The sequence below is a fragment of the Scyliorhinus torazame genome, chromosome 15 (genome assembly GCF_047496885.1).
Source record: "Scyliorhinus torazame isolate Kashiwa2021f chromosome 15, sScyTor2.1, whole genome shotgun sequence".
Classification (NCBI taxonomy): domain Eukaryota; kingdom Metazoa; phylum Chordata; class Chondrichthyes; order Carcharhiniformes; family Scyliorhinidae; genus Scyliorhinus; species Scyliorhinus torazame.
The window spans coordinates 94,517,750-94,545,529 of NC_092721.1; the positions used below are offsets into that span (position 1 = coordinate 94,517,750).

The window sequence follows — 27,780 nt, forward strand, 5'->3', positions numbered from 1 at the left end:
TTTTAATTCGGGAAAGAAAATGGTGGAGAAACAGGGAGTAAAGAAACAGGGAGTAGCATAACAAAAAACTGAGACACCGATGGAAGAATGGTCACTAGAGTATGCAGGCCCTCTTTTTCCTAGGAGCAGCAAAAGTAATTTGTACTTTTTAATCAAAGCTGATAGCAGCACGGGGGAAGTTGAATTAGAGAATCAGTGGCATCTGGAGCAAAGGAATTGTATCAGAACTAAAACATCCAACACAATTAAATAATAACAGAGGGATTATTATAATCCATAGGCAACCTATCGGCAGCAAATAAAGAAATATAATCAGTAAGGAGTTGAGAATATGGGATGATAGATCACAGGCTGTTATTAATGGACCCCAGTTTAAAATACTTCATTGTCAACATAATGAAACATCATGTCAAGGATGTGGCACATTTTGTAGCCCAGTAGTTTGGACAGGGAGTAATCATATGAGACCAAGGAGAATGCCAGAGATAGAGCATTCAGATGAGTTGATATTGCATTTAGAACGACAGAAATGGGGAAATGCTTCAGCTCCCAGGGAAATTTGGGGAATTCAGTTTGTCATGATTGTTTTGTGAAACATCAGGCAACACTAATGATCGAAGTTTGTGACCACATGATAGCTTTTGACCATGGGATAATAATGATAATGATGAATTGTAATTACTGCAGAGAAAACCAAGCTGACGACAGAGTGATTGGAAAAGGATGTGCTAAAATAAAATAATATCTATAATCCGAACTCAGCCTTTTGATTGAGACCAGACTGGACAGAAAGAACCCAAATTTCGTCATCCTCACCCGCACACCATCTCTCCCACCTCGCCTATTCATCCAATCACCCAATAACCCACTTATCCATTCATTAACCCACTCACTTACTGAAAGGCATGGACATTTAGAAATGTATCTGAATACACAACGGCTACTGTTGTGAAAAGGGGATGTGTCCTGCTTTCGTCCGCATTTCCTCCCACCTGGTGGTTTTCTTTGTGCATCTCTGTGCTGACCCTTCAATGCTTCAGATTGGACGTCCTGGCTGAAAATGCGCAAAGGGGAATTAGGTTGCAGAAACCTTCAAGCGCAGCGTCAGAATGTGCAGCATCAATGCCAACCAGAAGATCCGGGCCTGTGTGTCTCCTTAGTTAATCAGATTGAAGTACCTATATTGTTAATAAACAACTCAGAGTCTGAACCAGGAAGGGAGTTCAATGGCCTGGGTCTTGCAGTCAGTGGAGCAGGGACGGTGTTTGCTGTTATACTCAAGGTGGAGCAGGGACGGTGTTTGCTGTTACACTCAAGGAAAGCTGCCACAGAGATCTAGTAAGCTCTGTGGCATTGAGTTTCCCAGTTACAATGTCTGGTGCCAAAGAATAATGCAGGCGGACTAACCAATCTGATTGAAGAATTATCACAGAACATTAAACCAGCAAGTAAAAGACATTGATTATCATTTATTTTAAAGTTGTTTTATAAGCAATTAAATAAAGATTGGGACATACACATGAAATTAATGTTGAAGTTGAAACATCATAAACAAACGTGAGAAAGGGCTTCCGGTGGCATTTGCGAGCGGGTCAGCCGCATCGAGAGGAGCTCCCGCTGGTGGCAACTATTTGCGGCGCTTTTGGGGGTTTCCCCGATTCTTCGCTCTCCCCCCCCGGATTATTGTCGGCCTTTGGGGCCATCCCGGGCATCAAGCAGGGCCGGTTTGAAAACCGGCGAGGAACCCCGTGCTGGTGTCTGGCGGCTGCTGCTGAGGCGTCAGGCCCAGCGCGTGGAGGCCAGAGCAGCGGGGACTGAGCCAAACGGAGGTCGAGGCGGCAGGCCCGAAGCCAGGGCGTGATGTAGGTGAGATGTCCCACATCGGGTGGCTCCCGCCTAGAATGTTGTAAGAAGACTGAAGTCCGGTCCCAGGGGAATTCTGGAGGAATACAAAAAAGAAGAGAAAAAAGTTTTAAAGAAACTTGGTGAAAGTTTTTTTTTCTTGTTTTGAAGGAAGAATTTTTTGTTTTTCTATAAATAAAATAGATTGAAGAAAAAAAAAGGAAAAATAATAAGTCGTTAAAGGATGCGAAAAGCAGCATCGAAGAAGGGAGGCAACGCGGGCTCGCCGTTGAATGAGAGGACCAGCAAAAGCGCTGACAAGATGGCGGATGCTGGACAGCATGGTGGGGCCACACTACTTACGGTGGAGAAGATGACCGAGGTGATGGCGGTGGAGCTGGAAAAGCACTATGCGAGGCACATGGAGGCTTTGAGGAAGGAGATGGCGGTCGCATTGAAGTCATTGGTGGAGGAGGCAATCGCCCCGGTGAGTGTAGCTGTGGCAAAGACATCGGCCGAGGTGAGAGAGCAGGGCGAGAAGATGAAGGAAGTGGAGGAGGCCATGTCGCAGCACAACGACCAGCTCACCTCGATGGGGGACGAGCTGTGGAGGGTGGTGGAGGTCAACAGAGGACTCCGAGCAAAGCTCGAGGACTTGGAGAATCGCTCGAGGCGGCACAATCTGAGAATTGTGGGCTTGTCCGAAGGGACAGAGGGCCCAAGGCCAACAGAGTACTTCGCTAAGAAGTTGGCAGAGTTGATGGGGGAGAGTGAAAACCCCTCCCGGTATGAGCTGGACCGAGCTCATCGGTCATTAAGGCCGAAGCCCAAAGTGAATGAGCCACCAAGAGCAGTAATTAGCTGCTTCCATAAGTACTGCATGAAGGAGAAGGTGTTAAGCTGGGTGAAGCAGAAGTGCGAGGTGCAGTGGGATGGTGCTGGAGTTTGGATCTACCAGGACTTGACCGTGGAGTTGGCAAAAAGACGAGCGGCGTTCAGGCGAGTGAAGGCGGCACTGTACAAAAAGGGGGTGCGATTTGGTATGGTATACCCGGCGAAGCTGAGGGTGACGTTTGATGCCAAAGACTTTTATTTCAAGGCAGTGGAGGCGGCTGGGGCGTTCGTGAGGGCAGAAGGCTTGGGACAGACGTGAGGAGCAGAGCTGGAAGAGAGACTGTGGACTGATTGGGGAGCTGGAAAATGTATAAATGCTATAACTTTCTTTTTACAGACGTGTATTGTAATTTACTTCACTTCACATTGTTACAGAGTTCAAGTTATTGGTTGGGTTGATTGGCATTCTGTGTTGTGACGGTTATATCTTATTTTAGTGAATGGTATGGGTTGGAGTGTTGTTTTTGTTTTTTCTTTCTCTGGGACTGGGTGGGAGGGGACGGTACACCTTGGCGGGGGGAGCCACCCGCGCTAGCTAACTAAAGTCGGATAGAGAACGGGGATGAGGTGAGAGGAGGACTGCGGACATTGGAGCCTGGTTAGCAGGTTTCGATGGGCCTACGAGGCGAGCGAGGGGGGGGGAGAGAAGGGATTGATGCTGGGAGATGTTTTTTCGAGAGGAAATGTAGGGGGGGGGGGTTGGGAGGGGGGAAGGGGTTCGATGTTAATAATGGATAGGGGCGGGTCAGGCTCATGGGGCAGGGCCCGGTGGTATGATGATGGTGGATAAGAAGGGTGGGGGGGGGTGAGAGACCCCCAGTTAGGATAGTCACGTGGAACGTGAGGGTGTTAGGAGGTCTGGTCAAGTGGTCAAGGGTGCTTGCACATCTTAAAAGTTTGAAAGCCAATGGAGCAATGCCGCAGGTGACTCATTTGAGGGTGAAGGACCAGGTGAGACTTAAAAAGGCCTGGTTAGTCAGGTGTTTCACTCTGGATTTGACGGAAGGGCTCGAGGGGTAGCAGTAACGGTCAGCAAAAGAGTACCCTTCCAGACGGAGAAGGTGGTGGCAGATCAGGGGGGTAGATATGTGATTGTGCAGGGGCACTGGAGGGGAGGTTCGTGGTGCTGTTAAGTGTATACGGTCCCAATTGGGACGATGTGGGATTCGCAAAGAAGGTGCTTGGGGCCATCCCCGACTTGGCCACATACAAACTGATAGTGGGGGGGGACTGGAACTTGGTGCAGGAGCTACGGTTGGACAGGTCACGGCCGCGCTCGCTGGTCCCATCAGGGGGGGCAAAGGCGTTGGCTGGGCTGATGGTGGAAATGGGAGGGGTGGACCCTTGGAGGTTTCTGCACCCGAGGGAACATGAGTACTCATTTTTCTCAGCAGTCCATAAGGTATAATCGTGGATCGATTTTTTTCGTGGTGGGGAAGGCTTTGCTGGCTGGGGTTAAAGGGTTCGGAATACTCGGCAATTGCAGTGTCAGATCATGCTCCGCATTGAGTGGATATGGTACTGGAGAAGGGGGTAGCGCAGAGGCCGGGGTGGAAATTAGATGTGGGACTTTTGGGGGACAAAGGGTTCTGTGACAAAATTGAAAAGGTAATTGAAGAATATGTAAGTTTCAACTGTATGGGTGAGGTGTCGTAGGCAGTTGTCTGGGAGACTCTAAAGGCGGTGGTGAGGGGTGAGGTGATTTTGTTTCAGGCCAGGGTGGACAAAGAGGAGAGGTTGGAGTGGCAGAGGGTAATAGATGAGATGTTGGAGGTAGGTAGGAGTTATGCAGAAGATGGGGACCCAGCGAAGTTGGAAAAGAGGAAGGAACTCCAGGCGAGCTTTGACCGACTATCTACCAGGAAGGCGGTGCGCCAACTGAGACGAGCAAGGGGTGCAGTTTACGAACATGGAGATAAGGCATATGTTACAGCCAGCTCTGGAGGGAGGCAGCGGTAAGGGAAATTGTTCAGGTGAGGGACTGCGCAGGGAAGTTGGTGGTGGCTCCGGATCTGATTAACAAGGTTTTTGAGGAATTTTATGAGAGGTTGGACAGGTCAGAGCCACCGGGGGGAGACACAGGAATTTCTAGATGGGTTGGAGTACCCGAGGCTAGGGGAGTGGGACAGGGCTACATTAGAAGGGGCGATAGTGGAGCAGGAGATAAAGGATGCGATTGGGAGGATGCAGTCGGGGAAGGTGACAGGGCCAGATGGGTTTCCGGCGGAATATTATAAAAAATTCAAGGATAAGCTGGCACCCCTGATGATGGGGATGTTTGAGGAGGCGATAGGGAAGGTGGTGTATCCACAAACTTTGGGACAGGCATCGATTTTCCTGTTGCTAAAAAAAGATAAGAATCTGACGGAGTGTGGGTCGTATAGGCCCATATCACTTCTGAATGTCTGATCTTCACCTATCACCTTCGGGAATAGTATTGGTGAAGGTACTGGCGGGTAGGCTGGAGGGGTGCCCTGCGAAGGTGATAGGTGAAGATCCGACGGGGTTCGTGATAGGGAGGCAGCTCTTTTCAAATGTTAGACGGGTATTGAACGTCTTTATGGCACCGGCGGAGGGGAAGGAAACAGAGGTGGTTGTGGCACTGGACGCTGAGAAGGCGTTTGATCGGGTAGAATGGGGGTACTTGATGGCAGTTCTGGAGCGGTTTGGGATTGGACCAAGATTTGTGAACTGGGTGAAGCTACTATATAAGGAGCCGAGGGCGAGTGTCCGCAAAAACAACATCAGCTTGAGATACTTTTCTCTCCACCATGGGACCAGGCAGGGATTTCCTATGTCCCCACTGCTGTTTGCACTCGCGATTGAGCCGTTGGCCATCGCATTAAGAAGTTTGGGGGTATGGAAAGGAATAGTGCGGGGGGGGGGGGGGATAGAGCATAGGGTGTCCTTGTATGCCAATGACTTGCCGATACGTGTCTGAACCGAGTGTGTCGATAGGGGGAATATTGGAGCTGCTTTGAGTGTTTGGGTCTTTCTCGGGATACAAACTAAATCTAGACAAGAGTGAGTATTTTGTGGTGTCTTGGCTGGGGGTGGGGGCAGGGGTGGGGGTACTGCCATTCCATAGGGCAGGGACTCACTTTAGGTACCTGGGGTGCAGGTTGCCCGGAAGTGGGGGGTGGGGGGGCTCCGCAAGTGATGTGTTGGGTGTTCTGGATCACAAACAGGTCACCAACACTGGAAGTGGTGCAACTCTATTTTATTATAAGGTTAACTATATTAATATACTTGAACTGTGGGTAAATGCAATACCACCTTTAACTGTTGACCTTTGCCAATCCTAACCAGGTGATGCACTCAGCACATGGTGAATGTCTGTGTTGCAGGCTGTGAGCTCTGTGCTCCGAGCTGGCTGCTACTAGAATGAGCGGGAACTCTCCTGTCCCCTGTCTTTATAGTGCGTGTGCTCTCACTGGTGATTGGCTGCGGTGTTGTGTAAGCTGATTGGTCCCATTGCATTTCCATCAGTGTGTGTGTGTGTGTCTGCACCATAATATACTGGTGTATATTATGACAGCAGGTACAACATTTCTAGTTCAGTGGGGAGAGTGAAAGCTGATCTGGCAAGGTGGGATGGTCTCCCTCTGTCACTGGCGGGTCGGGTACAGGCGGTTAAAATGAACGTGTTGTCGCGATTTCTATTTATTTTCCTGCCAAAGGCTTTTTTCAGAGAGATTAAGAGAAGGATTACTTCATTCATATTGGGAGGGAAGGTGGCCAGAGTTAGAAAGGTGCTGCTACAGAGGGGAAGGCAGGCAGGGGGTTTGGGTCTTCCGAACCTGATGTATTACTCTGGGCGGCGAATGTGGAGAAGGTGCGGAGCTGGGTCAGAGGGGTTGATTCCTGGGGAAATATGCAGGGAGTCCAGTAATAATAGCTTCATTGAGAATTTGGAGCCAGTTTTGCCAACACTTCGGGTTGGGGGCAGGGTCAAGGGAAATGCTGATTTGGGGGAACCACAGATTTGAGACAGGGAAATGGGATGGAAATGAGAGGAGAAGGGGATTAAGACACTAAAAGATTTGTTTCTTAGGGATCGGTTTGCAGGATTGAAGGAGCTGGAAGCGAAGTATGGGCTGGAGCAGGGGGAAATGTTTAGATACATGCAGGTTCGAGATTTTGCCAGAAAGGAGATACAGAGCTTCCCGGTGGAGCCGGACTCCACATTGCTGGAGGAGGTACTGACGACAGGGGGACTGGAGAAGGGGGTAGTGTCGGCGGTTTACGGAGCTATTTTGGAGGAGGAGAAGGCACCTCTGGAAGGGATCAAAGCAAAGTAGGAGGAAGAGTTGGGAGAGGATATGGAGGAGGGGTTCTGGTGTGAGGTGCTCCGGAGAGTGAATGCCTCCACCTCGTGCGCGAGGTTGGAGCTGATACAGCTGAAGGTGGTGTATAGAGCACACCTCACGAGGGCGAGGATGAGCCAATTCTTTGAAGGGATAGAAGATGTGTGTGAACGTTGCGGGGGGGGGGGGGGGGGGGGGGGGGAGGCTAATCACGTTCATATGTTTTGGTCCTGTCCAAAGCTAGAGGATTACTGTAAGGAGGTTTTTAGGGTAATTTCTAAAGTGGTGCATGTGAAACTGGACCCAGGCCCCTGGGAGGCCATATTCAGGGTGTCGGACCAGCCAGCGTTGGCAACGGGTGTGGAGGCAGATGTTGTAGCCTTCCCCTCGTTGATCGCCCGAAGGCGGATCCTGATGAGATGGAGAGCAACCGCTCCACCCTGCGCCCTGGCATGGCGGGGGGGACATGTTGGAATTCTTGACTCTTGAGAAGCTTAAGTTTGAACTGAGGGGGAAGGATGGAGCGGTTCTACAATTCATGGGCATTATTCATCATGCACTTTCAAGAACTGGATAACATCGAACATTAGTTGGGGCGGGTGGGTGGAAGGGTTGGGGGGCAGGGGGGCTCTGTGTGTTAATGGCGACTATGGGTGATCCCTAATTTCTTTTGTCATTTTTTTATGTGAACATGCGGGCTAATGTTTGGGGTTTGGTGGGAGGATGGGATCGTTGTTATTGATATGGGGATTGACATATTTGTTACTGATTATTGTTTATTGTTGGTGGATGTAAATTTGGGAGAAAATGTGAAAAAGGAGGAGAATAAAAAATATTTAAAAAAAAAAACTTCAGCAAAATAATTTTTTTATTATTTTAAAATCTTTGAAATTTTTACCATTGAATGGAGGGAACGACACTTCAGACTTTTAAAATTAATTATTCACGGCCATAAAGTTGTTGCGCAGTAAATAGGACTCAGGACACCATTAAAGACTCAGTTAGAACTCATTCAACAAGGTGTGACATTTTGAATGGTTTTTACATTGAGAAGTGTGTGCTTAAGGTTAAATTTCACTTCAAATCACTGATTTTGGTGCTGATTGCATTGACAAAAAATGCAATACTGCATCTTCTGAGGAGCCAGGTATCTGTGGTGGGAACTTCCAGATTTACATGTTTAATTGTGCATGTGCAGTCACCAGCAGATGCTTCCATCAGTTTCACAGAGTAATTCAGATGAATGCTCTCATTACAGCCACAGAATCCGTGCTGTAGTCAAATTGGATGTGAAAAGCAAAATGAAAGGAAGGAAAAGAAAGATTGAATTCAGGGAGAGAGAGGGTATAAAACAAAGAGGAAGTGAAATTTCAGCCTGTATTTTGCCGTCAGTGATGAAGCAATGACACTTGCTGTTGATCTGAAGAAAGCTGCCCACAAAGATCCAGCAATCACCTTTACTGATGACAGTTTAATTCTGGCAGCGAGACAAAGGGAAGTCTTGGCATGCAGCAGCAGCAGTGATTCCAGCAAGCAGCCAAGGAACCAAACAGATTCAAATTCTTACAGACAGCAAGCCAAGAGCTTAAAAACACTTAAATGTCCTTCAACTCTAATTTAACTTTTCAGATAGTGAAATAAATTATCATTGCATTAGGATAGAGGCTAATTAAACGTTTAAAATGTTATTTAAAAATATATGAAATTTGTTACTTTTGCGGGGGGGCGGGACTTTGAAATTTCACAATATAAATTTTGACTCTAAAGGCTACTGAAGCTATTTAGCAGTTATTATGAGTTAGCAACACAGTTTTACCTGATCCAATAAGGTAAACAAGAACTCCAGAGAGCGCAGAATGGCTCAGTACACCAGTTAGGGTGGGAAGCTTGCAGACTGCAGTGGGGTCCAAACCTAAACCACCCAGCCTAAACCGAGAAAGGAATACAAAAGCTGGTGGAGTTAGAAGATTCAGGAGAATGAATCAACAGCCTCGGATTAGGACAGAGTGTTACAGCAAGGTTCAGTCCAATACTTACATTAGCTGTGTTTCTATATAGGCACCAGTGAGCACAGTGAATTAACTGTGCTGTGGTCTTTCAAACATTTTAACTTGATCATGTAGACAGTGACTCCCGGATTAAGAGTTGTCCAATAACGCAAGTCGGGTACTAAGAAGGGCAAAGGGGACATTTAAGTTACTCATTCTTTCCAGAATAACAGATGCTCATTGTTGTAATATCAGTTTGGCTGATTTCTTTTTAAAATATTTTATTAAAGTTTGCATTTTTACACTGCACACCCCACCCCGGCCCCCTGATTCTCCCCCCCCGCCCCCCCACCCCGGCCCCCTTTCTGCTGTCTCCGGATCCTATCCTACCTCACAGTAGATGACCTGTTTGGTGTTGGTCTTATTCTTATGGCATTGTGACTGGCCCTCTGGACCCTGTGTCGGTCTCTTCCTAGGCTCCCCTTTGGCATTTCCTTGGATCTCTTCCCCGTTGTCTCACCCCCATTTCCTGTTTGCTTTCTGTGGCCCTGGTGGCTCTCGTGCGTCCCTGTCCTCCCCCGTTGTTGGCTTCGAACAGGTCTCGGAACAGGCTGATGAATGGTCCCCACATCTTGTGGAAGCCATCTTCCGACCCTTCGATGGTGTACTTGATCTTCTCTAGATGGAGAAATTCCAATAGGTCTGCCAGACAGTCTGCAGCTGTGGGTGGTGCTGCTGATCTCCAGCCGAGCAGGATGCTCCGTGATAGGATTGGGGAAGCAAAGGCAAGGGCGTCAATCCTCTTCCCCATATGATGTTCTGGCGGGTCCGATATCCTGAAGACTGCCACTGTTGGGCACATCTCCACCCTCACCCCCACAACCTTGGAAATTGCTTCAAAGAAGGCTGTCCAAAAGCTGCCAAGTCTGCGGCATGCCCTGTACATGTGGGTGTGGTTGTCTGGGCGTCGCTGGCACCATTCACATTTGTCCTCCACCTCTGTGAAGAACCTGCCATTTTGGTTTCTTGTCAGGTGTGCTCTGTGCACCACTTTAAGCTGCATGAGGTAGGAGGAGGTGGAGTTAGCCCTGTTCAGTGCTACGCTCCAGTGTCCCCACCCTACTTCCGTCCCAACTCTTCCTTTCATTTCTACCTTGTTCCGTCCAGTGGGGAGCGTGTCCTTTCTACGAATCGTCCATATATGTCCCCTCAGTTTCCCTTTTTCAGACTGTCCGCGTCCAGTAACTCCTCCAACATTGTGTCTCTCAGCGCATTAGAGTTACTTGTCATTTCCTTGCGGAAACAAGTTTTTCATTTGCAAATGTCGGAGTCCCTGTCCATTCGGTAGTTCCATTTTCTCCATCAGCTCTTCTAGGGTCGTACGTCTGTCCCCTGTGTAGACATCCTGAACCACTAGTGTCCTCCCATCCTGTCTCCACCTCTTAAAGATGCCGTCTAGCATTGCTGGTGGAAACCTGTGGTTGTTGCAGATGGGGCCAGAGATGGACACCTCGGTCAGACTGAAGTGCTGCCTCATCTGGTTCCAGGTTTGCTACTACCACTGGTTGAGTGTTTTGCTGGCGGGGATGGGATTGCTGTCATGGTGAGGGCTTGGAGGATCAATCCTGTGCAGGAGGACTCCTCCATCATTACCCATTCCATTTTTAGTTCCTTCACCCATCCGTTCACTCCCTAGGCCGTTGCTGCCCTGTGATAATATTGCAGGTTTGGAAGGAGCCAGGCCGTCCATGCTTCTTTTCTTTTGCAGTGATTTTTCCTCCCCACAGCAGAGGGCTGTGGCTGCTGGGGTGACCAGGATCAGGGACGTACTGGGTGGCAGAGGAGTGGGCTCGATGACACACCATGAGTTGGCTCAGTGCGTGGCAGTGGACGTCCAGCTCACAGCCGATGCCATCCGAAGCCTCAAAATGGTCGTGCTCGGACCCGATGGCACTCACGGTCTTGAGCCAGCGCAGGTATGTGGTGCACCCCATCTGAGGTGACCTCTGCTTTGTCAGAATTCCACATTGGACGTAGGCCCTGCACTCCCCCTCAGGAGCCACTTCCCCACAATCCTAGCCGCCTCGTGGAAATGCCCTCCGTGCCTTCTCGCACTGCACGGAGGTGTTTCCTGCATGGCCTGCTGCTGCTCATCCTTCACCTCCTTGCCCTCGCCCGTCATCCGGACATGCTTGGCATGCCTTGTTACCATCTGGCGACAGAGATCCCCACTGGAGTTGGCCTCTCCCTCAATCTTAGAGACCTTGGTGAAGAGTGATGCATGCAGCAGTACCGTGCAATCACTGATTGCACAGGTTCACGGACTCCCAAGAACCCTGACATTTTTGTGGCTAAGTGGAATTCCTGCATCACGGCTACTTTGAGGTTTTAGGCTGCACTCCCTCTTTAGTTTCTTAACTAACCTTGTGTTGAAGTTTTGTTTGCACTTTAGTCCCAAGTTCCTAATCTATGGGCACCCGGTGCGGAGGGGGCAGGGAGGAAGGAGGACCACCTCATGAACCTACACCTGGGCCAGGTGAAACTTGCCATTAACAGGATCAGACAGCGGGTGACTGAGTGAGTTGTCCAGCTGGACTGTCTGCCCCTCTTCCGCGGCTATGATTGTGGCCGGGTGTTCCTGGAAAGGGAGCATGCAGTGTCCATGGGCACCATTGAGGCTTTCCGTGCCCGGTGGGATCTCCGCAGTGGCTGGAGTGCTTTATTAACCCTCTTAACTACACTTTGATTTGATGTTTCTCAAGTTTCCGTTGAACTTTGTTTTGTTTTGGTAGTGCCCCTGTTAGGAGCAGCCCCTTTTAATTTGTCCCTGAGTTTGTTTCTTTTAGTCTAATTAGTCGATTGACCGCAAAAGAGTTCATGGGGTAAATAATTGTCCCCAGCCAATAGGATCCGGGCAGGTTAGGACAGGTTACAACAGCCAACTGCTTGGGCAGCTATATACTGGGATAGTGGATCAGTGCTGCGAGAAACGAAATGATTTACTGCGTTCATCCAGGGTATGTATATATCGGAATACAGAAAGGAATTTCTGAAACTTAAAGTTGTAGTTTCTGGCTTTAAAAATTAAGAAAGGGCAGAAATGGCTATGTTGTTTATTAAGTTCCTGAAAGATCAAATCCAATCTTGATAGAACACAACACAGTTTATTTGTTAACTTTTGGAGGTGACATAAAATGTGGTTGCCTTGGAGATGCTGTGAAATAGCTCCATCTAATCTTGCTGACTTTTGGAGGTGTCGAAAATGAAGATGCTTTGGATATGCAACAAATTAGTTCTATCCAATCTTCATCGGACAATTCAGTTTCTTTGTTAACTTTCTGAAGTATCATAAAACATCTTCGCCTTGGATATGCAGGTAACTAGTCCCTGCCAATCTTCAGAGGACAGTATAGTTTCTTTGCTAACTTCCTGAGGTGTTGTAAAATGCAGTCACCTTGAAAATGGCTCTTGACTTTGTCATAAGTGTTTTAATAGAACAAAATGTCCCCCTAGATGCAAGCTTTCAGCTGTCTCCAAAATTCGTGAAATGTGTCACAGGGCAGGATGGTCAGAATTTTAAAACAAATTTCTATTTCACTCTGTAGGTGAAGCTGTAAAATTGGTCCATAATACCCGCAGTGCTCACTGCCTGGAGGGGGAGGGGGTGGGGCATACATTAAAGTCCTTTCTGAACAGAAGCAGCACATATGAAGGCCTATGGGTATCTCCAACCCCACGATGAACAACAGTGATTAAGATGTGAGGCTGAGTCAAAGGCTAAAAAAAAGTTATATGCTAACACCAACAAAATGAAAGTTAATCTATTACAAAAATAATAGCTCTTTTCGCTCTAACAGATGTCACAGTCACATCAGAGCCCAATGTAGGTGAGTCTGTTGCAGCAGCAGAGATATCTGAAAGGGATGTATGGAGGCTAGGATGTTGCAGCAGTGGAGCATTGTAGAGGCAGCCGAGACGGGAGAGGCCTTGCAGGAGGGTGAGAATTCTGACTTTGATGGTGATCCAGTGGAACATTAAATTTAATGGTGATTGGGGAAGGGGAGGCTGCTGGTGAAATGGCTATGTGATGAGGGGACACTCAGAACCTTCAAGAGGTGGGGAGTCTGCAGCATTGACATAGACATAGAACATACAGTGCAGAAGGAGGCCATTCAGCCCATCGGGTCTGCACCGACCCATTTAAGCTCTCACTTCCACCCTATCCCAGTGACCCAATAACCCCTCACCTTTTTTTAGTCACGAAGGGCAATTTATCATGGCCAATCCACCTAACCTGCACGTCTTTGGACTGTGGGAGGAAACCGGAGCACCCGGAGGAAACCCACACAGACACTGGGAGAACGTGCAAACTCCTCACAGACAGCGACCCAGCGGGGAATCGAACCTGGGACCCTGGCACTGTGAAGCCACAATGCTATCCACTTGTGCTACCATGCTGCCTATTGGCAGGAGAAGCTCCCACATCTTCACAATCTTGGAGGCAATGTGCAGACCATACAGGTGATGATGAAGATGATGAGTTTATCCTTGACCACCTGTATCGGGATCTATCGCAGAGGGGTGAAAGTTGTGAGACCAATGCACAGTTGTAATACCAATCCTGAAAAGGTGTTTCACAGCAGCTGCAAAGTTTAACTGGGGTCAATACTCAGCATGTGCAGATTTCTCAGGAGGAGAAGGTCTCTTTCAAAGAATCATAGAATCTCTGCAGTGCAGAAAAAGGCTATTTGGGTCACTGAGTCTGTACCAACCTTTTGAAAGAGCACTCCACCCAAGCCCTCTCTCCCACCCTATCCCAATAATCCCTCAACCCAAACCGCACATCTTTGGACACTAAGGTACAATTTAGCATGGCCAATCCACCTAACCTGCACATCTGTACTCCCTGTACACACACGACTGTGTGGCGAAATTCAACTCCAATTCAATCTATAAGTTTGCAGATGATACGACTGTGGTTGGTCGTATCTCAAACAACGATGAATCAGACTACAGAAGGGAGATAGATCATTTGGTTGCATGGTGTACCCGAAAACAACCTCTCTCTAAATGCTGGAAAGACCAAGGAACTGAGCATCGACCTCAGGAAGCGCAGCACGACATACACCCCCGTCTACATCAATGGCTCCGAAGTAGAGATGGTCGATAGCTTTAAGTTCTTGGGGGGGGGGGGGGGAGTCACCATCACCAACAGTCTGTCCTGGTCCACTCAACGTTGATGCAACAGTCAAGAAAGCCCAACAACGTCTCTACTTCCTACGGAAGCTGAAGAAATTCAGCATGTCTGCATCGACTCTCAGAAACGTCTACAGATGTGCGATAGAGAGCATCCTATCCGGCTGCATCACAGCTTAGTATGGCAACTGCTCAGTCCAAGATCACAAGAAACTGCAGAGTGTGGTGAACTCAGCCCAAAGCATTACACAAGCTTGCCATCCTTCCATTGATTCTGTACACACCTCCAGCTGCCTCAGAAAGGCAGACAGCTTTGTCAGAGACCCCTCACACCCAGGCTTAGCCCTCTTCCAGACTCTTCCATCAGGCAGAAGATGCAGAAGTCTGAAGACCCGCACATCCAGACATAGGAACAGCTTCTTCCCCACAGTTACTAGACTCCTCAACGACTCTCCCTTGGACTGATCTGTTCCCTATAAGAACACTATTCACGACGCCCTATGCTGCTTTGTTTGGCCTTGTTCCCCACTGTAACCAATCACTATTTGTTGATGCACCACTGTCAATGTACTCTGTTGATTATACTTTTGTCTACTATGTACGTACTGTGTACGTTCCCTTGGCCGCAGAAAAATAGTTTTCCCTGTACTTCGGCATATGTGACAATAAATATCAATCAATCAATCAGTCAATCTTTGGACAGTGGGAGGAAACCGGAGTACCAGGAGGTAATCCACGCAGACACGGAGAGAAAGTGAAAACTCCACACAGAGTCACTCAAGGTCGGAATCGAACCCAGGTCCCTGGCGCTGTGAGGCAGCAGTGTTAACCACTGTGCTACCCTGTCACCCCAAGTTCTGAGATTCTTACTGAAATGTATTTTTATTCAAACAAAATTTTCATTGTTGCAAACACAACAACAATGCAACAATCCCAATCCCATATTATTCCCGTACACTCACCCAGTCCTCCCAAGCCCCCCCCCCCCAACAAAGAAAACAAAACTTTAATAAAACTTTAAAAAAGGACAACCCTCCTCTCTTCCCCCCCCCCCCCCCCCCCCCCGTCCCGTAGCCGATGGTAACCAGTTCCCTGAAAAAGCAGATGAAGGGCTGCCACCTCGAGTAGAATCCTTCCGCTGACCCCCTCATGGTATACTTGATCTTCTCAAGATGCAAAACTCCATCAGGTCTCCCAACCAGGCAGAGACCCTAGGCAGCACCGGGCAATGCCACCCAAGCAGAACTCACCTCTAGGCTATTAGTGAGGCAAAGGCAAGGACATCTACACTCGTCCCTGTCTGCAGCACCGGTAAGCCTGATACTCAAAAGGTGGCCACCAACAGGCAATGCTCCAGTTAAATGCCCAAATTCCCTGACATTGCATCAAAAACGGAGACCCAGAAACTAACAAGCTTGGGGTAAGACCAAAACATGTGCATGTGATTTTCTAGCCCCCTAGAGCACTGCTCACACCAATTCTTCATCCACGAGAGGAACCCACTCATACCCGGCCTGTGCACTACCTTGAACTGGATCAGGCTGAAACCTCAGACATGAGGAGGTGAAGTTGACCCTGTAAAGAATCTCATTCCACACTTCCTCCTTAAAGACCAAATCCAGCTCTCACTCCCACTTCCTCTTTAGTTCCTCCAATGATGCCTGCTCCGTCGCCCATAGAAATCTGAAATGTTACCCACCCCCAACCCGGCAAAGGATAGGACCCTGTCCCTAAGCAAAGGAACAGGTACCTGGGGAAATGAAGGAAGCTCCTTACGTAAAAGAATCACGCACCTGAAAGTACCTGAATACATTCTCTCTCAGGAACTGGAACTTCTCTAACAACACGTCGAGACTGCCAAACCTACCCTCCAGAAACATGGCCGGGATTCTCCCCTGCACTTGTCCATAGCCGTCCGAATTGGGGCCAATGCCCCTCCATTGCCTTCTCCAGATCCTCAGTGGCTGGCTGCCACTGCTTCTTAAATTAATCGGTCAAGAAACTGACCAACACCTCAATCAACCACTGAGGAGCCACTGATGCAGCAGAAGTTGCCACGACGTACCCCACTGCTGAGGCTCAGGAAACCTTTGAGTCTGATGACGATCCCTTACCCGACTTCTGCTTTGTGCTATTTTTCTCAGATATTATATGAACGAGGGTTCTAATTCCATCAAACTGCACAATTTTCTCCAAAATATTTCCCATAAACAAGGCAGAAAGAGCCAAAAATCAAATACCCTGGCGGGAGCCACTGCATGTGCGACCACTGACCATGTAGCCGCCACTTGAAGTCCTCTTACTGAAATGTTGACACCTGCTGTGCTGCTGCACTTTCTGGCCAGGAGCAGTCCAGTTCAGAGACAGTTGCTGCTGAGCAAACCACTGAGTTTGCATCTTCTGTCCATCAGCCGCCCAGTTTAGAGAAACCCACTGCTGTCCCTCCTTGGACACAAAAGGCAAAGTCACATGGACGGGGAAGAGACCAGGGGTGAAATGGAAGAAGTTAGGGTCCCTCCCCTCTCTCTCCAATACTGCCTACTCTACCTCATCCACCCCTTTTTTCCGTGATGTATATTTTGTTTTTTTCATTGCTCTGTGTTTCTTACTTATTGCGCATCTGGGCCAATATTCTTCTGTCGGGATTCAGTTTTCCTGCTGGCAGCACCCCCCCCCCCCCCCCAGCAGGTTTTGAGGAGGCGTGGGTTAGTTTCAATGGGAGATCCCATTGGGAAATCGCAGCTGGGGGGATACCGCCCCGGTCACCAACTTGACTGTAAACGTTTTTTACATTTGACTTATTTTTGGTTTGCATGCTGCTGTGGGCAGCACGGTAGCATAGTGGTTAGCACTATGGCTTCACAGCGCCAATGTCCCAGGTTCGATTCCTGGCGTGGGTCACTGTCTATGCGGAGTTTGCAAGTTCTCCCTGTATCTGCGTGGGTTTCCTCCGGGTACTCCGGTTTCCTCCCACAAGTCCCGAAAGACATGCTGTTAAGTGAATTGGACATTCTGAATTCTCCCTCCGTGTACCCGAACAGGCGCCGGAACGTGGCGACTAGGGGATTTTCACAGTAACATTATTGCAGTGTTAATGTAAGCCTACTTGTGACAATACAAATTATTATTATTATATATTTACGCCTTCATTTAAAAATTATACTGCACAAATTAATTGTTTGAGTTATATTATTCAGTTATCTTCTATTAAAGTGCCGCGATTTGATGTTGTAATCACACATTTATAGCAGTCTGTAAAGTATTATGAAAAACTTTTCTGTGCAAAAATAATGTGCAAAAATAACGTAAGAGATACAAAATCTTGAATTTTTGATGACACAGTAATGTTTAACTTAAGCTCGGACATTTTTAATAAGAACTGCTTCAACATTTTCAAATTTATAGAAATTAAATGAATTTCTAAAACCCTTTACCACAGGTAAAAAGGAAAGGAGAGAGCAAGGAATGGTAGGAGGGAAGTTGTTAATTTGTTAATATTGTTAATTTTAAAAGCTCAGTGTCCTAAACGAGAGGCTACCAGGTAATCCAAAACTGTCTTTGCAGCAACTGGAGCCTGGGCCTCCTTGTGCTCTGTGGTAGTATGTATTAGGGGTCATGTGGGACTGTGAAGCCATGATGTCATTGGCTGACAGATCCCGGGTCCTGGTTGGACGTTGACCTCTAGCTCCGCCCTGAAGGCGGAGTATAAGTACCTGGAGTCCTCCCCCGCAGGCAGTCTACTACTGAACTGCGGGGGAAACAGTCACGCTGAATAAAGCCTCATCGACTTCACTCTATTCGTCTCTCGGAGTCTTTGTGCGCTACAATTTATTAAGCGTGACTAAAAAGGACTATGGAGCTCAGGATCATCCCGGAATGCCTGAGGATCAGCCCCCACGCAGTGAACGCGGCAGCAGCTTTCAAGCACTGGCAGACTCGTTTTGAGGCCTACTTCAGAACGGCCACCGGCCGGGTCACAGAAGACCAAAAACTACAGGTCCTGCACTCGAGGTTAAGCACGGAGATTTTCTCTTTCATCGAAGACGCAGAGGATTTCCAGACGGCGATCGCAGCACTAAAAAGTCTCTATGTCCGCCCAGTAAACCAGATCTACGCTCGCTATCAACTCTCAACGAGACGGCAAAGTCCCGGAGAATCGATAGATGAATTCTACGCCGCGCTACTAATTTTGGGACGAGCCTGCAGCTGCCCGTCGGTGAACGCAAATGAACACACGGACATGTTAATGCGCGATGCTTTTGTGGCAGGTATGAACTCCTACCAAATCCGCCAAAGACTTCTAGAAAAAGAGTCGCTAGGACTCTCAGAGGCACGGGCCCTAGCAGCCTCCCTAGACGTGGCCGCGTGAAATACCCACGCCTAAGGCCCCGACCGCGCGGCAGCCCATTGGGCTCCGTACGTACCCGTCGCGACAAACCCACCCCCCTCCCCCGGACACCCCACAAGCTTGCGCGGTCCAAACGCCAAGTCGCACCGGGGGCGCCCGCTGCTATTTCTGCGGCCAGGCGAAACACCACCGGCAGCGCTGCCCGGCCCGCGTAGCTATCTGCAAGAGCTGCGGGAAAAAGGGCCATTTCGCGGTTGTGTGCCGGTCCCGCGAGGTCGCTGCTGTCCCGGGAGAACAGGGAGCCCTGCACGCCGCTTACGCACCCCAACCCCCCCTGCGCCCCATGTGCGACCCGCAGGCGCAGCCACTCTGGGTCCCGACCACCGCGGTCCCGGGAGAACAGGGAGCCCTGCACGCCGCTTACGCTCCCCAACCCCCCCCCCCGCGCCCCATGTATGACCCGCCGGCGCTACCACTTTGGGTCCCGACCACCGCTCTCCCCGGAGAAGAGGGAGTTCTGCGCGGCTCTAACGCCCCCCAAACCCCCCCCCCGCGCCCCACGTATGACCCGCCGGCACTACCAATTTGGGTCCCGACCACCGCTGTCCCCAGAGATGAGGGAGCCCCGTGCGTTCCTAATGCTCCCCAACCCCCCCAGCGCCCCATGTGCGACCCGCAGGCGCAGCCATTTTGGGTCCCGGCCACCACGAGGGGAGGAAAGGTGCCGCCATCTTGGACCACCCCAGACATGTACGACGCATGGGGGCGGCCATTTTGTCCACCCCCACCGCCATCTTGTGACCCCCCAGCCATGTGCGATGCATGGGGGCAGCCATTTTGTTCACCCCCGACGCCATCTTGGACGGCAACAATGGACCCCAGTGTCGACGGCTCCACGGGGTTCGAAGAAGACGCTCAACTACTACAACCACGTCTCGCTTCAATAACGCTGGACCAAGCTCGGCCCCGGACACTCCAGACGACGACGACAATGGTGCTGATAAACGGGCACGAGACACCATGCCTAGTCGACTCCGGGAGCACGGAGAGCTTCATCCACCCCGACACGGTAAGACGCTGTTCTTTGACCACCCATCCCAGCGCACAAAAGATTTCCCTAGCTGCAGGATCCCACTCCGTACAGATCAAAGGCTTCTGCATAGTTACCCTAACGGTGCAGGGGAGGGAGTTCAAAAACTACAGGCTCTACGTCCTTCCCCAACTCTGCGCCCCCACATTACTGGGATTAGACTTCCAGTGCAATCTACAGAGCCTTACCTTCAAATTCGGCGGCCCAATACCGCCACTCACTATCTGCGGCCTCGCAACCCTCAAGGTGCAACCCCCGTCCTTGTTTGCAAACCTCACCCCGGATTGCAAACCCGTCGCCACTAGGAGCAGACGGTACAGCGCCCAGGACCGGACCTTCATTCGGTCCGAAGTCCAGCGGCCACTAAAGGAAGGCATAATCCAGGCCAGCAATAGTCCCTGGAGAGCACAGGTGGTAGTAGTAAAGACAGGGGAGAAGCAAAGGATGGTCATAGACTATAGCCAGACCATCAACAGGTACACACAACTAGACACGTACCCTCTCCCCCGCATATCCGACATGGTCAATCGGATTGCCCAATATAAAGTCTTCTCTACCGTGGACCTCAAGTCCGCCTACCATCAGCTCCCCATCCGCCCAAGTGACCGCAAGTACACAGCCTTCGAGGCAGACGGGCGATTATACCATTTCCTAAGGGTCCCATTTGGCGTCACAAACGGGGTCTCGGTCTTCCAACGAGAGATGGACCGAATGGTTGATCAACACGGGTTGCGGGCCACGTTCCCGTTTCTCGACAATGTAACCATCTGCGGCCACGATCAGCAGGACCACGACGCCAACCTCCAAAAATTCCTCCAGACCGTTAAAGCCTTGAACCTCACGTACAACGAGGACAAGTGCGTTTTTAGCACCAACCGGCTAGCCATCCTGGGCTACGTAGTGCGCAATGGGATAATAGGCCCCGACCCCGAACGTATGCGCGCCCTCATGGAATTTCCCCTCCCGCACTGCTCAAAAGCCCTGAAACGCTGCCTGGGGTTTTTTTATACTACGCCCAGTGGGTCCCCCAGTACGCAGACAAGGCCCGCCCCCTAATACAGACCACGACCTTCCCTCTGTCGACAGAGGCTTGCCAGGCCTTCAGCCGCATCAAAGCGGATATCGCAAAGGCCACGATGCGCGCCATCGACGAGTCCCTCCCCTTCCAGGTCGAGAGCGACGCCTCCGACGTAGCTCTAGTGGCCACCCTTAACCAAGCGGGCAGACCCGTGGCCTTTTTCTCCCGAACCCTCCACGCTTCAGAAATCCGCCACTCCTCAGTGGAAAAGGAAGCCCAAGCCATAGTGGAAGCTGTGCGACATTGGAGGCATTACCTGGCCGGCAGGAGATTCACTCTCCTCACGGACCAACGGTCGGTAGCCTTCATGTTCGATAATGCACTGCGGGGCAAAATCAAAAACAACAAGATCTTAAGGTGGAGAATCGAGCTCTCCACCTTCAACTACGAGATCTTGTATCGTCCTGGAAAGCTGAACGAGCCGTCCGATGCCCTATCCCGCGGCACATGTGCCAACGCACAAATTAACCGCCTCCAAACCCTCCACGAGGACCTCTGCCACCCGGGGGTCACTCGGTTTTACCACTTTATCAAGTCCCGCAACCTCCCATACTCCTTAGAGGAGGTCCGTACAGTCACAAGGAACTGCCACATCTGCGCAGAGTGCAAACCGCATTTTTTCAGGCCGGATGGTGCGCACCTGATTAAGGCTTCCCGCCCCTTTGAACGCCTTAGTCTGGATTTCAAAGGACCCCTCCCCTCCACCGACCGCAACATATACTTCCTTAATGTGGTGGACGAGTACTCCCGCTTCCCATTCGCCATCCCCTGTTCTGACATGACCGCGGCCACAGTCATTAAAGCCCTGAACACCATATTCACACTGTTCGGTTGCCCCGCATACGTCCACAGCGACAGGGGGTCCTCCTTCATGAGTGACGAGTTGCGCCAGTTCCTGCTCAGCAAGGGCATAGCTTCAAGCAGGACGACCAGCTACAACCCCCGGGGGAACGGGCAAGTAGAGAGGGAGAACGGCACGGTCTGGTAGACCGTCCTACTGGCCCTACGGTCCAGGGACCTCCCAGTTTCACGGTGGCAGGAGGTCCTTCCGGACGCCCTCCACTCCATCCGGTCACTACTGTGTACTAGCACTAACCAAACGCCTCATGAGCGCCTCCTTGTCTTCCCCAGGAAGTCCTCCTCTGGAACGTCGCTGCCGACCTGGCTGGCGGCCCCAGGACCCATCTTGCTCCGAAAGCACGTGCGGGCGCACAAGTCGGACCCGTTGGTCGAAAGGGTTCTCCTCCTTCACGCAAACCCGCAGTACAGTGGAGTACCCCGACGGCCGACAGGACACGGTCTCTCTGCGAGATCTGGCACCCGCCGGCAACACACACACCCCCCCGACAGCAATCACCCAACCCCCCCCCCTTCCTGCCACCGCCGCACCCCGCGACCGCCCCCTTCCCAGGAGGATCAGTCCTCCTCCCAGGCCCGACCAGGAATAAAGCCCAAGCTGAAACCGTAAGGCTCCCGGCGAAGACAACACCGGAACAAGCACCACCACCACCACCGGGGCCGAGGCGATCGACACGGACGACCAGACCGCCCGACCGACTCGTGGCGTCGATCTAACAGTACAATGTGGACTTTAAACGAGAACATTTTGTCTTTTCCTGACGATTACTGTAAATAGTTTGAAACAAAAAAAAACCGTGTACATACTGTTATAACATGTGGAAGTTTTCCTCCCAGGACCAGCCTTGTAAACCCTTACCACCATGCGAAGCATCACCCCGCCGGGTTCATTTTTAACAAGGGGTGAATGTGGTAGTATGTATTAGGGGTCATGTGGGACTGTGAAGCCATGATGTCATTGGCTGACAGATCCCGGGTCCTGGTTGGACGTTGACCTCTAGCTCCGCCCTGAAGGCGGAGTATAAGTACCTGGAGTCCTCCCCCGCAGGCAGTCTACTACTGAACTGCGGGGGAAACAGTCACGCTTAATAAAGCCTCATCGACTTCACTCTATTCGTCTCTCAGAGTCTTTGTGCGCTATATGCTCCAAGAGGCATCTCCGCATCTGCCTCTGCAATGCCCTCCTCCTTCTCCAGTTCTGGTGCCAAGTCGTCTTCACAGTGAAGGTTTAGTCTTTGCTGGAGGACAAATTTGTGCAATGTGCAGCATATTACAACAATCTATGATACTGGTCGGGTTTCTCCATTTGGGAGACTAAGTGTTGATGCCAGGACTGAATTGCATTCCCCTTTGGGGATATTATTTGTGGAGCAATTCAGGACATGGTTAATGCGCCAGCACCTGCCCACGTGAATCCAGAACAATTCTCATTCCCACTGCCGTCTGATTTGCTGGGGCCGGAATTGGTGCTGGCGAGCTTGACAAGCTGGAGCTGCTGATAAGCACTCCACTCTCCACACACTCTCATTCCAGCCAAGACGACGGCTCCACGAAGGCCTGCCCAGAGGGTCCTGGACCCAGACCTTGACAGGGTGCTGGATGCAGTGGAGTAGAGGCGGACACCTTCTTCCTAATGGTGGGCAGGTGGCTCCAGCCTGCCACTGTAACCGGGCCTGGGAGGAGGTGGCCAAGGCAGTGAGTGCTACTAGCCTCACCAGGTGGATTGGCATGCAATGCAGGAAGAAGATAAATTACCTCCTTATGGCAGCTCAGGTGAGTCAGCACCTCTGTTCCCCTGGCACCACTCCTGTCCCTCAATCCTAACATCACCCCCCACCCCCTTCCCTAGAAGCCAATCAAAACCTCCCTGCCTGCATCTCCCTCACATCCCACCCTGCATTGTCCTCTTTATGCCTTGCACACACATGCCACCAGCTACAGACCCCCTATGTAACTCGCCTTCATGTGTCTCACCGTGCCATTTATGCGTTCCCTAGGAAAAAGCAGCCCATAATATGGGAGAGTGGGAGCAGACTGGAGGGGGCAACCCTGACCTCTGAGCTCTCTGAGTAGTGAGTGCTGGAGCTATCTGGGGAGGTGCAGGAGAGGGCGATCTCAGATGCGGAGGTCAGCATTCAACAATGAAGTGAGCTCCCAGTGCAAAATGATATCCCGTTAGCAAGTGAGTCACTCCTCTCCCACAGACCACTCCTTACCTAGATCTCACCAAGTCTCTTGGGTGGGATTCACTGTTCTCCGATGCCGATTTCATAATTGGCGATCGGGCAGAGAATCCCTCTTGATGCCACAATCTGGGCGGCGCCTGTTTGACACAGGGTTTGTATGCCCAACTCCGTCCGAAATGGTGTCCTGGTGTCGTCGGCCACACACCTTTTGGACAGCCTTAGCACGTCATCTGAAGGCCCTCGCCTGATGAGCCGAGTTCCCGACCGCACAGTTGACGTGTGGTCTCAGTGATTGGGAACCCGGCGTGGCAGCTGCGGACTGTGTCCAGCGCCACCACAGTTCGGCAGGAGCTGTGTTCTGGAGCCATCCTCTGCACTTTGGCTCAAAAATCAGTAAATCCAGCCCTAAGTCTTTTGACTTGCAGGATCACCATCAGAGATGCCGTCCTGTCTTGGGCACCTCACCCCCAGCCAGATCTCCAGCACACCCTGGAGCGTCAGTCCGGGGAAGACACCAACGTTTCTGTTATATTACTTACTGTAATATATGTTATTCATTTGCTACTTATTAAGATGCTCTTAAACTCGATGTTGATTAACACTCATAGTCGTCCAATGAAGCCAAATAATTTATTGAGTAACTTAAACAAATAAACTGAATATTCACAGTGAAGAGGTCTTCCTTGCCAATTGCAGCAATAGTGAGGGTGATGCTGATCCCATGGAAGACAGATGGACAATTCCATTGATGCTTAATGGCACATTGATCAAATGCAAGCTTGACACGGGAGCGAAAGCCAACCTTATCAGTTTGTCAGATTTGAACAGGCTGGGAGTCAAACCGACAGTCGTCAATCAAACAAGAGTGCTGAGAGACTACAATGGGAAAGAAATTGTGACATTAGGCGCATGTGAGCTTGAAGCATGGGCACATAACAGAAGTCACACCACAACATTTTCCATTGTGGACATGGAACGGGGTTCCATCATAGGAGCGGAAGCGTGTTAGGCACTAAGCCTAGTTGAGCGGCTGTACATTCCAGACAGCGCTGCGACAGGGGATCATTGCAGCTGGCAATGAGATGAAGTGGAGCAGTTATCCGATGAGATAAAAGCAAAAGTAAAGGTGGAGGAAGATAAACCAGACGAAGAGATGGAGGAGCCAACAGGAATTCCAGAATTCTGGTTCAAGAATATGGATTTGCTCAGTGACATGATCCACGAGCACCATGAGCCCATCCTACAGCATTTACAAGACTTCGGGGTGACATTTTCAGGTCCAGGGTAGCCAATGAGTTTTACTCTGGATTTTAAGTTTGAGCCAAATGAATACTTCACAAATGAAGCAATGATCAAGACATACACAATGAAGTCACAGCCTGATGAGTCAGAGTTATTCTTCTTTGGTGGACCAGAACAGGGTGCCAAATCAACTGGAGGAAAGGAAACAACGCTACATATTACCATGAAGACCATTCAAATGAAGCAGAGGCATAAGGGTGGGGTTACTGGTATAGGGTGGAGGTGTGGGCTTGGGTAGGGTGCTCTTTCGAAGTTGCAGACTCGATGGGCCAAATGGCCTCCTTCTGCACTATAAATTCTATGATTCTATAAGGGTCGGCACACTGGTAGAACAGTTACAGAAACTATACCAAATAACTCTTTATTCAATTTTTTTAGTCCTGACATTCGGGAGAATGGGAAACTGGATGCAGGTTCTGCAGCAAGACTCACTGCTGACTTTGAAATTGGTCATTTCTTGCAGGATCACACAATTCCATGAGCCGTGTAATACTTCACAGGAGAAGCTATTGCTGATGATGATGATGATGATGATTACGGTGATGATGATTACGGTGATGATGATTATGATGATGATGATTACGATGATGATGAAAATGATGAGGAAAGTGAAGAATCAAATGATGAGCGAGAGAAGGGAGACCATGAGGTTAATTTAGTTTATTTTGTCATGGGAATGTCATTTTAAGAAATGTTTGTCTTCTCAAGTGGCTGCAGTGATGTTATTGTGTGGGTGGAGTTGGGCTCTGGCTCTGGTTTTTACTTTCGTTTTGAGCTGGAAGCTTTGTGGCTCTGAGTTTTACTTTCGGTTTTCAGTTGGGGAGCTGCATCCAAACCAAGAAGGTGTATTTTGGTCTCTCTCTCTGCATGCTAAAGAATGTCTCCAGATCACTTGATAATTTCAAAGTAATACCTGTTTCTGTAAGGAATGCAAACCTATTGTCTTTGTAGGAAAAAAAGGAGGGCGATTCTCCAAGCCCCGTGCCGAGCCGGAGAATCGGATCAACCATGCCACGGCGCCCCGACGCTGGCGCGCGATTCTCCGAGGTGCGGAGAATCAGCGCCATTTGCGCTGGCGCTGGTCGTGGGCCACTGGAATCGGCGGGATCGCCGATTCTCCATGCCGAGCAGCCACTCCAACACGACAGAGTCCCGCCGGCGCTGTTCACCCCTGGTCGCTGTCAGCGAGAACTCTGCGGGAATGCTCGGGGTGCGGCCTGTGGGGGGGGGGGGGGGGGAGGGGGGCTCCCTCACTGGGGGGGTGCCTCCGATGGTGTCTGGCCCGCGATCGGGGCCCACCAGGGGGCCTCTCCCGCCCCCTGGGCCTACATTCCGGCGCGGCCGGCCCCTGAACACCAACCCCATGTTGGGTCGGGGCCGGCACGCGTAAGAAGTTCGCCGTGCATGCGCAGGATGGCGCGGCCCAACTGCGCATGCGCATGGTTCAGTTGGCCCAATTGCGCATGCGCAGGTTGGCGCAGCGCCCAACAGGGTTTGGAGACTACTGGTGTTCTTGAGGAGTGGGCTGGCTGTTAATGTGACTGGTGAGGTCTCTGCCCTGATGCCACGGTGCATGTGGCCTTTGTTTGGGGTGAGCTCTGAAATTCCCCTGCTTCCCTTGCAGTGGAGCGGCACTTCTGATGAGTGCACTGAGGAGTGCCAGCACCTGGTGTGCCACTGATTGAGCTTGGCCACATCCATCCCATTGATGGGTCAGGTGCGCTCTGAAGGTTTGCAGGGGGCGGCCTAGGTGAGCTCCCAAATGACCAGAAGCTCTGTGAACATTTACAGGACACAGTGAGCAGTCAGCAGAGTGAACAGCCAGGGGCCTGTAACTTATACAAAATGGGTGCATTTAAAACAAATACTGCAGCAAAGGCGGTCTGAACCAGGCCACCCCAATCCCGAGGGGGACACCCCGAATCCACAGAGCTGTCTGTCCCGCCTTGGCAGCCACCTCCCAGCAAGCGCTACAATTCTTAACAGCTTTAAAAACTTTGCTTACCTTCTCTTTCCCCCTCAGAAGCCTCTGCGGTCAATCCCCATTCGTAAATCCCTGTAGTGAATCGCGGCCACGTGACTTCTGCCTGAGAAAGGCAGAGCATCTTGGAGACACGGAGCATATTGGGTCCAACACGCTAAATACATTTAAATAAATGCAAATGCTGGTTTTGCGTGCCCCACTGCCACGGGGTTCAAACCTCATTATCGTCACCAGCGAGGGACTGGAGTATGGTGCCCAAATCAGCAACGGGCACGGACTTCAATTTTGGAGGAACGCCCGATTCTTCGCCTGATCATGATTCGCGTTTCTATCATCGCGAGGTTCCCCATCATGTGGCTACATGTGCATGGTCGTATCATTCCTGTGCTTTATTGGTGGTCCTCAAAATATGATGTAATAAACCACGCCCTCAGTGGATATCGCTTATCACTCGGTAGCCACCCTGTAATTCTTGGTGGTGTTGACATGGTCCAATGTAACATTGGTCAAACCAATGAGTCATGGGCACTTCCCCGCTTATTTGAATTTACATTGAGGATCCTTGTTTAGACATCACACACTATCATCACATTTAAAGAATGGAAATCCTTCACGTTGATGAAAAGAAACAGCCTCATCCAAAGGCGCCTTCAATGGAATATGCATTTCATCAACAGCTCCAATAACGTTCAGGAAACCAGTAATCA

The 27,780-nt window shown here is 50.3% G+C and overlaps 1 long non-coding RNA gene across 1 annotated transcript in view; it reads right to left on the minus strand.

The window, feature by feature from the left end:
• Positions 1-1,510: 1,510 nt before the first annotated feature.
• The window catches only part of LOC140391419 (uncharacterized), a 64,037-nt gene continuing 37,767 nt past the window's right edge, over positions 1,511-27,780 (minus strand). The window contains exons 2-3 of the long non-coding RNA XR_011935058.1: positions 9,081-9,212; positions 1,511-1,939 (exon numbers count right to left, since the gene is read on the minus strand). This is a non-coding gene — a long non-coding RNA (uncharacterized lncRNA). The remainder of the gene's footprint in view (positions 1,940-9,080; positions 9,213-27,780) is intronic.